This window comes from Prionailurus viverrinus, chromosome D1 (genome assembly GCF_022837055.1).
Source record: "Prionailurus viverrinus isolate Anna chromosome D1, UM_Priviv_1.0, whole genome shotgun sequence".
Taxonomy (NCBI): Eukaryota; Metazoa; Chordata; class Mammalia; order Carnivora; family Felidae; genus Prionailurus; species Prionailurus viverrinus.
Window position 1 is genome coordinate 41,683,218 of NC_062570.1, and position 13,540 is coordinate 41,696,757.

The window sequence follows — 13,540 nt, forward strand, 5'->3', positions numbered from 1 at the left end:
AAAAAGCAACATTAGGGTAAAAGTAAAGAAATCCTAATAAGATATTGACTTTAGTTAATAATAATGTTTCAATATTAGTTGTGACAATCATGCCATAGTAATGTAAAACGATAATAATTGGGTAAACCAGGTGTGGGGAACATGGGAGCCCTTTGTGATATGCTTGCAACTTTTTTGTAAATCTAAAACTATTCTAAAGAAAAAAGTTTATTAAATGTTTTTGAAAAAATGTAAGCTCCGCCCTTCCCATCTGCCAAAAAAAAAAAAAAAATCAGGGGCCATAGAAAAAGCAGATGGTGGGATAAATGTGGCCTCACAGGCCATAGTTAGCTGTCCACTGCACTATGCTATTCGGCCTCTGTACCTTCGTCACTGGGCTAGTCAAAGAAGATGGTGCATGTAATAGTACTTTGTAAAGGTGCAAGCTGTTATGTAGATTATAGCTTTATTTGTGCAATTAGTATATGTTTTTTCATCTAACAAACATTTACTGAGTGACTACTGTGTACAAGGTACGTTGCTAGATTTTGACCAGTGACGGTAAGAAGGACACAAGCCCTGCCTTGAGAATCTGGAGATTTAGGCATTTATATTAATTGCCACAATGCTACAAAAGACAAAATTAGTCACCATGTATGGCATACCAGCTACAAAAGATTTGTAAAGGAAGGAGTGATAAATCTTTATGGTGAGAAAAGGGAAAGATTTTCAAGGAGGAAGTGATGTTTGAACTGAGTCTTACGTGATAAATATGAGCTCACGTAGGAGTAAAAGAGTTGAAGGTGAGTGGGAGGACAAGGGAGCCAGAGGACAATACAGGCAGAAGGAAGAGGCTGAATAGAAGGCTGGACATATGAGAGAGGAAGGCATGATTTGAAATTAACAGGAGGTTTGTTATGTCTGAGACACATGACATTATTCTGGTGTCTCCTGAGCACCCATTGCACACTGGACATTATACAAGTGCATTTCATGTACAGCTGCTTATAGTCCTTATTGTCTGGTAGGCTTCTGAAGTATATTTCTGTCATTGGCTGAATTCTTCCTCCCCCCAAGTTTTTATGTTTGAATGCTAACTGCCAGGTCCTCAGAATGTGACTGTATTTGGAGATAGGATTTTTAAAGAGGTAATCAAATTAAAATGACATCATTATGGTGGGCCCTAATCCCATACAACAGGTGTCCTTGTAAGAAGAGATTAGGACACATACAGAGGAAAGACCATGTGAAGACACAGGGAGAAGATAGCCATCTACAAGCCAAGGCGGGAGACCCTCAGAAGAAACCAAACCTGCTGATTCCTTGATTTCAGACTTTTGTCCTCCAGACACATGAGGAAATAAATTTACATCATTTAAGACAGTCTATGGTACCTTGTCATGGAAGCTTTAGAAAACCAACATAATCTTCTACAAACTTCTTTAATTATCTATATCTCTCCAACTCTCCTGTTGTTACTCCAGTCCAAAGCAATGTCATCTTGTACTATTACTATCTTCTCTTAAATAGTTACTCATATTTACTCTTGCAGCCCTCCAAACAGTTGCTCGCCTAACCTTAAGATGCAAAATGCCATCATGCCACTTCTCTTCAGTGACTATATATGGTGAAGCTTGAGATCAGAAGACCAAACAGAAGAACATTGCATTAGTTGGAGCAAAAAATGGTAGGGGCTTGAAATAAGACCAATGGAGTGGGGACACAGAGGAAGGGAGAAACCAGATGGACTTTGAAGGCAAAATCCAAAGAAATGGAGAGCTCATTAAATGGTGGGGAAGGAGAATAGAGATGGATCATGAATGTCTCTCAGATAGTTACATACGTAGAATTCTTGCCACACAGAGCGGATCATTTTAAACTCTCCCTTCTTCATATGACAAAATCATTTTCAGTAATGATCATGTAATAATTGATAAATCATTACTTTTTTAATTTGTGCTTTGAAAACAATAACACACAAAAGGAGAATACATTTAAATTGTAAAGCCATTATTCAAATTCATTAAGATGTTCTATATACTTTTACTAAATATTGTTGTTTGTGTTTTCCAAACAAAAACATTAACACCTCCCAGTTCACATTTATTTCAATATTTTAAACTTAACACAAATGAAAACTCCAAGCGGTCATTTCATTCTAATGAAAGAACTGAAACACCCAAGTTCTCTTGCTTTGTTTTGTCAACTACTGTGCTGGTGTTGTTTATTTCTAACCTATTGTTATAATGCAAAGATACTTATTATCATAGGAAAGGGGAATATGTGCTGTGCCTAAAGTGACCTTGAATGCTTCTAAACCTTTTCAACAATAGCAAACTATAGAAAGAACCCAAATGTCCATCAAATAATGGATGAAGAAAATGTGATCTCTCTATATCTATATCTATGTCTATATCTTTATCTATCTATATCTCTATATCATCTATATCTATATATGTATATATATAGTGATATACTATATATACACATATAGATATGTAAACATATATAGATATAGGTATAGTGGTATACTATATAGTATACAGATATAGATATAGATATGTATATAGATGTATGTAGCGGAATACTACTCAGCCATCAAAAAGAACCTTGCCATTTGCAATGATGTGGATGGGGCTAAGAAATATTATAAGCAAAGTAAATCAGTCAGAGAAAAACAAATACCGTATGATTTCATTCAAAGTTACTTTAATTTTTTTTTTAATTAGAGAGAGAGAGCATGAGTGAGGGAGAGGAGCAGAGAGAGAGAGAGAGATTGTGAAGCAAGCTCCACACTCAGCATAGAGCCCAATGCAGGGCTCAATCCCACAACTCCTGGGATCATGACCTGAGCCAAAACCAAGAGTCAGATGCTCAACCAACTAAGCCACCCAGGTGCCCCCAGAGTTACTTTTGACAGAAACAGGTGTAGCTATGTCCACATGTGTTGGGATTTAACTGTATAACTGAAGATTTCTCAGATTAATTTCCATGAACAATGAAATGCTTATTATAGCATGTCATAAAATAGACTAGTTTGAAACTTGCACATATATTATTAAAACTCAAGAATAATCATGGCAATTATTTAGAATTTAGAAAAAAATTTTGAAGGAAGAGTTTTATCACTGACATTGTTTAGGTAAAATGTCATCGCATGGTGATAAAAATAAACCAACTTTTAGTCAGGTTTACTATTGTGCGTAAATTCTCTCTATATAATGCACCCCATGATTTACTACCTGAGATGGATAGTTCTCACTATATAACCCTGCCCTTGATCTACCACTGTTCTCAGGTATTTGACTCAGGAAAAAAACTCCTGTTTATGTTGCCTATTATGGACTTACTGCATCCCCTCAAAATTGTATGTTGAAGTCCTAACCCCACATACCTGAGACTATGACTGTATGTAGAGATGGGGTCTTTAAAGAGGTTAATAAGTCAAGAGGAGCTTATTGGGGTGGACCTGAAACCAATGTGACTTGTATCCTTATACGAAAAGTTCATTACGACGCAGACACACACACAGGGAAAATGGTATGAAGAAACCAGAAGACAGCCATTTACCAGCCAGGGAGGAGACCTCTGAAGAAATCAAACTTGTCAACTCCTTAATTTTCAGCTTCCAGCCTCCATAACTGTGAGGAAATCAATTTCTGTCATTTAAGTCACACAGACTGTGGTCCTTTGTTATGGAACCCTTAGAAGGCTGATGTATTGCCTGACTCATAGAGAGAGGTTTTATTAGAAAGGTGATGAGTTCCACTTTGAGGCAATTTAGTCTTGTGAATTTTGGACCAACCTTGCATCCCTGGAGTAAATCCCACTTGAAGGGCACCTGGGTGGCTCAGTCGGTTACGAGTCCAACTTTGGCTCAGGTCATGATCTCAGGGTTCGTAAGTTTGAGCCCTGCATTGGGCTTTCTATGGTCAGTATGGAGCCCACTTCGAATCCTCTGTACCCCTCTCTCTCTGCCCCTCCCTTGCTTGTGCTCTCTCTCTCTCTCAAAAATAAACATTAAAAAAAATCCCACTCAATTTTGATGAATGATCCTCTTACTATATTATATGCTGTTTGCTAAGATTGTGTTGAGGATTTTTACATCTCTGTCCATCAGGGATATTGGCCGTTGGTTTTCTTTTTTGTGGTGTCTTGTGGCTAATGCTGGTTTTGATACTGGTGGCTGATACAGGATGTTGGTCTCATGTATTTGGAAGTTTTCCTTCATTTTCTATTTTTTTGGAATACTCTGAGGAAAATAGGTACTAACTTTTCTTTAAACGTTTGGTAGAAAGAACTCCTCTTTCTACCAAAGCCATCTGGTTTTGCACGTTGCCTTTTTTGTAGCTTTTTGATTACTGATTTAATTTCATTACTGGTAATTGGTCCGTTCAGATTTTCTATTTCTTTCTGATTCAGTTTTGGAAGATTGTGTGTTTCTAGGAATTTTCAATTTCTTTTATGTTGTCCGATATGTTGGCACATAATTTTTCATAGTATTCTCTTATAATCCTTTGTGTTTCTGTGATGTCAGTTGGTGGCTTCTCCTCTCTTGTTTTTGATTTTTTTTTTGAAGGTGCTTTGTCTTTTTGCTTAATGAGTCTGGCTAAGGGTTTGCATCCTCTGGAACACTCCAGAAATTTCAGAATGGAATTTGGAAAATGACAGCGAGCTAGATAAATATATTTGCATATCATCAGCATTTGGATGGTAGCTGAAGCCATGAGAATAGATGAAATTATCCAGAAAGAAACATAGAGTAAGAGAAAGAAGGCCAAGGATGGGGTGCTTTGGGACCCCCTACAAATCTACAAATCTGAATAAATGTGCATGTTTTCTCACAGACATACTTGGACATACCAGCTGGGGTTATTCACCTGAGAGAGGCCATTTAGAGAGGCACTGAATTTTGGAGAGAAAATCATCTGTAAATGAAAATTGTTCCTTTGATAATCCTCAAAATGAACAATTTTCTCATCTGAGGTTAGCTAGCCCTGTGATCCACCTGAAAAATATTTAGTTTAAAAAAACTGGATAGATACAAAGTCTGAGCTATTTCTTTCAAAGGAAATACAACTGAAAAAATAAAGTGATTATTGAATAAAAAGGCAAACTGAAAATTTGGTTTCCGGAAACCTGAGGTGTTTATGGGCCAGATGTGCCATGCTTTGAATATTTCAGAATGCTGTAATTGTCACTGGGAAGCTGAGAAATAGCAGTATCTTTGAAAAGCTATTTTGAAAAAAGAATAGGCCACTTCAGGGCTTTAGTGAGAAAGAATAAAATGTCACTGATGCCTGAAATAAAACTATCACAGGGCTTTTTCAACTTTAGAGTCAGCCCACTTTGTATGTGTGAGTGTGTGTATGTGTTTGCATGTGTATGAGCATACACAGATTTAATGTCCGATTTCAGTGTATCTTCCTACTAGAAAATTTATTTTATTTTATTTTACTTTATTTTATTTTATTTTATTTTGTCTTATTTTGTCTTATTTTAATCTTTTTATTCATTTTTGAGAGACAGAGAGAGACAGGGCATAGGCAGGGCTGGGGCAGAGATAGAAAGAGACACAGAATCTGAAGCAGGCTCCAGGCACTTAGCTGTCAGCACACAGCCCAACGTGGGGCTAGAACCCATGAACCACGAGACTATGACCTGAACCAAAGTTGGATGCTTAATCAACTGAGGCACCCTGAAAATAATTTTATTTAATGGATAAAGGTTAATGTGTTCATTTTATTTCATTTGCACTAGGGGTGTGTGTGTGTGTGTGTGTGTGTGTGTGTGTGTGTGTGTGTATACATATACACACACACATAGAGTTCATCTCTTAAAAATAACAAACTCTTTCTTTTTGAATAGGGGATCTTGGTTTCGATCCCCCATTGTCTATAAATTCAAGAAGGGTATATCTTCAAATACCTGATACCAGATGAAAAGTGCATGAATGTTGAGTGGTTTAAAAAATACACATGCATGCATACCCATAATATGTTTATATACACATATATACAGTTATAAGAAAATACAAGGCAAGCTAAGCAAAGAAAACTTTAAAGTGTTCCCCATGCCATTTTATTTGTGTGTGTGAGAGGAACAAGTCTAAGGGGAAGAAGACAAATGGTTGAGCACATTACTGTTTTAATATTGCTATTCGACTGTTCCAGAAAGATAGTTTTCAACAGAATGTTATGGGACTAGAGAATTATTCTGGGTTATTTTTGTGGGATAATATTTTAAAATGCTGTTCGGGAGCCTCTTATTTAGAGCCAGCCAGCCGATATATGTTAAATCCTATTTGTATTTATATAGAAATTTTAATTAACTGGAAGTTTTAACAATTTCAATTTATGTAAGTAAGTCTAGTGTTAGATAAGGATGGTCGATTGGGGTTAGGGATAATGTATTTTCTGTGTGTGTGTGTGTGTGTGTGTGTGTGTGTGTGTGTGTGTCTTGACCTAAGGCCACTGGATGATACCATATCTAACTGTTTTATGTTTCATGAGGGTAGTTGCTAGTATGAGGGAAGCTCGGTGCACATTTTCAGATATTTGAGGAACTAGCCTCAGTGTACTGATGTGGGATAATTCCTTCTACAAATGTACTGGCATTAAAGGTAATGGGGAAAATTGCGTTCAATTTTACTATTTTTCTCCTGGATCTGTCTCTACCTCCCGTATTTCCCATCCTCCAATGCATTTATCCCCCTCCCCCTTCTCTTTCCTCCTTGTGGAAGTCCTTCTGATTCTGCCTCTATATTCTCCCCATCTTCACTAACTGTAACTCACTTGCAGGTGTGTGACGTAATCTCCAACAGCTCAAAGGGGCATCAGAGGTGGGGTTAGCCAATGGTTTCATTGTACATCTTCTTAGTTGAGCAAGAGGCCGAGCACCCGTGACATGCCACAACCCCTGTCACCAGTTAGTGTGTGACCTGTACAAGAGTCCAGGGCTCTATTCTCTAAGCCTCTCAGGCAAGTACTGTCTCCTGTTGCCCAACTAATCTGACCTGCAGCCCACTTATATGCGTACTCTCTGAGCCCCACCTCTCTCTGCCTTTTGCATAATTACATCTACTTCTGTGCCTTGCCTCCCAGTAGTGGACTTCTTGTTGTGGCCACTACTCTACCTAACTTTGCTCTCTTCTGACTTCTCTGCTTGGGCTTGGTGTAGTAGTAGTAATACAATATTCAAATAACGTATATTGAACCTTCACAATGTGCCATTCATTGAACATTTTACATCTATAATCTCAGTTAATTTTCACACACTCTATGATGTCCTCACTGTTGTGTAACTTATTTTAGACATAAGGTATAGGGAAGCTAAGTAACCTGTCTGAAGTCACACTGTTAGTAATATGATGGAACTATGATTTGAGCCCAGGCCATCTGATTCCAAAGCTGGAGCGTTCGTATCCGATGCCATCTTGCCTGTCATACAGATGGTCCCACAATTTAAACCACAGCATAGTATGCCTGGCAGTGTGAGAGGGTCTAAATAACAAATCAATGTTTACCTTGAAATGGGCACCCGAAAGAGTTATTCAGGGCTTCTGTTTCATGTTTCATTTCTAGCCCTGTTTGGAGTATTCAGCACTCTTTCAACCTTAGCACTGTAATTGGGGAAGAAAGAAAAGTGGGCAGAGGACTATGGTGAAGGAAAAGGGGACTAGGGAACAAGAGTCACTGAGGTGGGTGGAGAGTGGCCAGCCGGGCAGTAGCATGGTTATGGCAAGAAACAAAAATCTGAACCTGACTCTCCTTGCCTTTCTGACCCAAGTGATTATCCCTGTGTCATGCCACCCTCCTGTTGTGTCTTCTGTTTTCTTACCACTCTAGGATCTTAATAACATAATAAAATGAAATGCACTTGTCCAATGTAAAACACGGCTGATGTGGGAAAAAATCAGAGTCATCATAAAACCTTACCAAATCCCTGTAACAGATATTGTAGGCAGCTGGCAGTCAAGACAGAAGGACCCTGAAGTGCAACTAAGTTCAGGTCAATAGGAAGTATTTGTAGCTTGAACTTACGAGTTACAGTAAAGAGGAAATATGCTGGCTGTAAGCAGCAGAAGCATGTAATAACCCAGTCCCAATACATTTCAAAGTTGTTTTTATTGAACTCCAGCCATCTATCTAATTTGCTCTCCAGGGCATTCTGGGAGAGTGATTTTATGATATATATATTTTAAAAGCTGACTGTTTTCAATAGTTTAGATTTAATTTTTTCTCCATCTATTAGGTGTCATTAACTCATGGCATTTTTAAGCTTGGTAACAGACAAATGCCTTCAGTAGGCAAATTAAAAATGGAAGATTTAATAAGTGAAAACAGTGTGACTCAAAGTGGGAGCGAAACAGTTTTGTATTAGATAGAGGAGTTAAAAGACAAAAGATTTCGGGAAATTCAATAGAGCTAGAAATTATGAAGACTACACAAAGGAATAAAGAAAGGTAAGAGAGTTTCAGCAAAACTTTCTGAATCAAATTATAGTTATTCCACACAAGGCAGTTCTTTCAGGAGAAGTTGAAAAAAAAATGAGCTCAGGAAGAAGAGAATCTGAGCAAAGAAATGTCTGGGATCCATACCCCTTGCCCCACTTTGCCCTTGAGCTGTGACCATTTGCTCCGGGTGTACTAATGGAGCACGTTTACCCAGTTGACTAGACAGGGTGATGTGCTTCAAGGTCACAGGCTTGACCCCTTCAAGTTCTGTGAAGAAGCAGTGTAACACTGTGGCCATGAGAGGTCTCTAAGCTCTGCTGCTTGTTAGCCAAGTTATCTAGCTCCTTGAAGCTCAGTTTCCTCATTTGTAAAATAAGGATAATCCTAATACTCACCTCCAGCTCCTTGCCCAGAAAGGGCAATCCAATACTTAGCCCAGGGCCTAAAACTGTAAATAGTGGTATACAAAGATTATTGATGGAGTATTGGTTTTACAGCTTTCCATGTGCACAGCATGCTCAGTCTTTCAATAGCACAGGACAACTGAGTCGTCTATCACCCCATCAGTCAGGATCATTCCAAGAATCGGGCACCATTGGACAGCACACAGCATTGCTAACATGTCTGTGAGCTATAACATTAGTCACAAAATGGACTTCACAGCACATTCTGTGAGTGTCGCCTGCTCAGAACATCTATATATCTTGTTTTCAGTGTTGCCTGCTCTGTGCAGCTTAAATGAAATAAGGATTCATTTTTCCGAGCAACAGAATCGAATTCCAAAACTTTAAGTCACGCTTAACAAAATGCTGGCTTCAATCCACTAAATTGATTTTAAGTCCCACTAATGGGTCATGACCCACTGTTGAAAAGTCCTGATACTGATAATAATATCCAATTTCTCGAGGAAAACCCAGCCTGTGTGCACACAGCAGGTTCTCTAGTTACTTTTCTGGTATAAAAGGCCTTTGATGATTTCTGAGCAGAACACAGTGATCCCAAAGCATAGGATTTAGCCTGTGTGGCTATTCTGCATGTGCTTTCTGCTCATAAAAGGATGCTGGCCTTTTAAGTATTCTGGCTTCAGAGACCTTCTGTGAGACTGACCTCTCAGATGGGAATGACTAGCTACCTTACAAAGGGATAAGCAGGAAAATAGAAGTTGTCTGGGCTTGCTTCCTCCCTTGGCTGGCTGAAATTCTGGCCCGGAAGAATGGGCTGGGTGAGGGAGTGGGGTGTGTGTGGAGAGGACTCAGGGAGAATGGCTGGAATGATTGGGAAGTAAATTAAGAGAGCTCCAAGGCCTGGTTACTTCAATTATTTGTAGTTAAAGCTTCATTATGAGCAATTAATGAGCAGCCATATGGCACATCTCTAAGTCTAACCAGTAATGCTCACTTCACATCCAGGTGGTTGTAAACAATTTAATCCCATTTGGTCACCACTAAAAAGTTAAACCTCAAAACAAAAAGCAACCACTTTCCCTAACCTCCCTCCCCCACCCCCGCCCCAAGCACACATCCCTCTCTTCAGCAATGTCCTGGATTATTTCATTTATTGGGTAGACTTTTAAGACTGATTGTGATAAAACTAATATTTCCATTAGGAGTTCTTGATGCAAGCTACGGATACCAATTCTGGCTAATTGAAGCCATGAAGGTGTCATTAGAAGGGTATGAAGACAGTTAAAAAATAAAGAAAAGTAAAAAAAAAAAAAAAAAAAAAAGTAGATGACAGGAAGGGCAAGTCCAGAGCAGTTCAGAGAATCCCTCTAGTTGAAAAAGTCCCAACTCTTTGTCTGTGTGTGTGTGCATGTGTGCACATACACACAGGATCATAAAAACCTGCACGTTTGTAACTGGATTGAAAATGAATGGGAAAAAATTCAATTAAATTCAACTTAATGTTTAATTGAGTGCCAGCTTTATGTCAGGGATTGTTCTAGAGGTTTTTGATGCATCGGTAAAGAGAAGAGACAAAGTTCTCTGCCCTCATGGGACTTACATTCAGTGTTTTTATAAATCCACCCTAAATTCTGGTCTTAAGCAACATTGATGATGGGGTGATAAACTTCTTTTGATAACTTTTTTTTTTTTTTTTTTTTGCCAAATGTGACTTACATTTGAGATTATTTACCTTGTGGTGTATATGTACTTTTCACTTTTAGGAGACAGGCTACCAATCCATCCTTACTATTGAAACGTACACAATAAACATGTAACTATATACTTGTATTTGGCTCAATGTTACACAAAAACAACTAAATACACTGTGATCCTAACCACTACCCAGTTTATTTCTAAGGTTGAAATGTTGCAGATGAGTTCTCTTTGCTTAAAACTGCTGTCTGTGCCTACATAACACGTTTTGGGAAACATTAGTAAATGAAATAAACTCCTTAAAGTACTTATCCAATTGTACTATCGAGGTAACAATGACCAGAGTATGTCTCAGAGTTTGTAAATCCAACTAACGTGAACACAGGAGCTCCCCAAGTGCTTTAGGACACTAAAAACAACAACGACAACAACAACAAGCAACCAAAAAAACCCAAAACCATATTATTAGCTTCAAAATTCAAAATTTAAGTGGGGAAATACAATTAAAAATTTTTAAATGTTTATTTATATTTTGAGACAGAGAGAGACAGAGCACGAGTTGGGGAGGGGCAGAAAAAGAGGGAGACACAGAATCTGAAGCAGGCGCCAGGCTCTGAGCTGTTAGTACAGAGCCTGATGTGGGGCTGGAATTCACAAACTGTGAGATCATGATCTGAGCCCAAGTCAGACGTTTGACTGACTGAGCCGCCCAGGTGCCCCGAGGCGAAATACAATTTAAAGGGTTAACTTTCATGTGAAAATTCTTCATTAAAATCAGAACAAGTGGTACAGTAATGAAATGACAGAAGTTGGCATAAGGCAACTTTTGAATTCATAGTAGTTCTACTATGATAAAAATGATATTACAAATATTGGACTTACTTGAAATAAAAGAATCCCTTCTCTTCCAGGGAGTCATCAAAGACTTTTTAAATCAGGTTAATTTTCAGGGCACTTATTATATTTTGGAAATTTTATTTTGTGTCTCTTTCCCACTTGCCCCTGTGAAGACATGAATGTAGGAAAAAACTGAGAAAGCGTGCTACATTCGGAAGCCCCTTTTGTTTCCTTTCTGGCTTTAGCAGAAAAAGGATTCTCTGTTTCATAACGCGTACACACACAGCTGCATGCAGGCAGTGGCCTCGCATCACTGTTGCTGCTAACAGCACAGTGCGTGGTTCCTGCTGTTGAGCTCCGCGAAAAGCTCTTTAATGAACCAGACATAGCCAGAGTCCATGCTGTTTTTACCTAGTCCAGAAGCATTGTTTAATATAACCTTGGGATTTCGTTGCCTCTGGAAATATGGCAGGATTTCTTTCAGTCAAAGGCAAATAGTGATGAATGTCATAATTAAACATTGAAGTGTATCACGGTGGGCTTTTCAATGAACAACCTAGTTTTTTGTCTTAATTACATAGAACGGTGAGGGAATACCTCTTTGGAAATGGAAACATACTTCCCAGCCACCTTGATTTTTGTGAGTCTTTTATTTTGGCTGTCTAATAAGGATCTGTGGGTAAGCCGTGTATAGGCTGTGAATCCTTCCAAAGCCTGAGGAGCCATAATGACCACCAATGTCTCTGTCCATCCCATTCACCTGGGAAGTCAACCAGTGAGTTCAGAGACAGACAGAAGGTGGAAGACTAGGTCTTATGTTAGGATTTTTTTTTTTTCTATTACTTTCTAAATTGGTCCTCAGACTCCAAATTTGCTAAGAGTGGCATCCCTTTTGAACTATTTGCAGCAGGAGGAACAGACTCAAAATAATAAGCACATTCCCTCCCTGTCTTATGTAAATGATATTTTGATGTTAATTGTTGTTGGGAGATGATTTGGGATCAGATGTACAAAGCAGTGTGCTTTTAGAGTTAGAGCAAAAGCCTGAAAGTAAGTGAGTCAGGCTTTTTAGCTAGAGAGCTACTGATGCACCAGCTTCATTGACAAAGTCACTTCTGCACTTCTGGTTTTTTAGGGAGTCCTTACCTATAAATCCTAGAGATCATTTTGCTTGGCACTCTGTAGCTGTGCTGTGGACATTTATTTGTGTGGAGTTTTTTGAGTCAAGAATTTGAAAACATAATGTGCTTCCTTGATCTAGGAAGGTGAAAAGGACAGAGCAAAAACATGGCATCACTCTAGTCAAAAGGCCCAAGTTTTAAAAAAAAAATAGGCCAAAGTTTGACCCTTGACTTACTTACTATCCAATAATCTTGGATATTATTTAAGTGCTCTGAGATTAATTTTCTTAAAAATGATCACAGTGAAAAAAATTCCAGCACTTAAAAGAGTGTTTGGAAGCAACAGTGCATTGTGATTTAGAACATATTGCTTGTGTTGGAAGTATATTGTATTCTCTGCAAATAATTAGCTGTGTGACTAGCTAACTAAACTCCTAACCCTGTTTCTTCTTAGATAAAACAATACTTAACCTTCAGGATTATTTTGATGTAATAAATGAGAAAATCCATATAAAATTTTAGGATAGTGTTCCACATATAGCTATTGTAGGTGTGGCTATTATTATTATTATTGTTATTATAGTGTGAATATCAAATGAAACAATGGCTAAAAAGTGTCACATAAACTCTAAAGTTCTTTATGCATTGTAATTACTGCGTAGCAACTTGATATTGTTAAATAATTTAATCCATTGTAATTTGAGCGTACAGAAACCTGCCAAAAAAGGTAAAATTTCCATTTTTAATGAATGAGCCTCTACATATACTTGCTAGGAGTATATTTTACTTATTGTTTTTATGAAGCTTGTTTCATAAGCACACCTTTTTCCAGGTATTTGGTTTATGCTTAGAGAAATCCTGTTATTTTCCAGATAATGCCCAGGTGAAACAACCAATCACTCTCTTAGCTAGTAAGCACATAAGTTACAGTTTGTATTGTAAACATGTGTCCTCAATGTCATAAGATTTCATTACCCAAATCAAGTACAGTGACATCTCACTGCAGGGCAATTTAGGGTAATAAAGGTGAAGTTTCTATGTAACTGAAG